This window comes from Squalius cephalus, assembly GCF_949319135.1.
Source record: "Squalius cephalus genome assembly, chromosome: 21".
NCBI lineage: Eukaryota > Metazoa > Chordata > Actinopteri > Cypriniformes > Leuciscidae > Squalius > Squalius cephalus.
The window spans coordinates 26,399,861-26,400,575 of NC_137142.1; positions in this window are offsets into that span (position 1 = coordinate 26,399,861).

The window sequence follows — 715 nt, forward strand, 5'->3', positions numbered from 1 at the left end:
ATTATCCGTACAGCACTCTTTATTTTTCATTCAGATCTTTCTAAAGCAATAGCCTATAAAGAGCACTACCATGAAGAGATAATATGAAAACAAATTGCTTGACCTTTTTAAAAAGGTGAAAAGGGAAAAGTGGTGACGAGAATAAAATGACCTAAAAACGAGCACCTAAAAATATACTTTCCCATATCTAATGTGCAGTGCAACCTAATTTTTGGTGCTAATAAAAACGTTTAAATTCAAGTTTTAATCAACAAACAGCTTACAGCTAAATTGAATCTCAACCAGGCCTCGCATATGATCACCTTCAATTAACACTTCAGAAATAAAGGGGGGAAATAGTCTAAGAACACAGTATTTTCTTCTCAGAGTCTATACATCACACGTTATTGTTAAACGTAATTACAGAGCTCTGGGTTTTTCGTAAAAATCAGACGATTGGCACAAGACTAAAATTGTCGCCTTTCAACGCCTATTTCAAGGTAAATGTCTCCCTCTAGTGGCGAGATGTCGAGCCTTAAATTTCCATGGCACAGGAAATGGCAACACCTACAAATCTACCTCAACGTACGGCAACATATCTACCTCAGCTGAAACGCACATTTTCCTTTTATCAACGTAAAGCTGCTTTGAAACAACATAAATAAAGGTGACTCGACTCTTTATCGTTTACACTGCCACAAAATATCGCTAAAAAATAAACACAAAAAGGAAAATG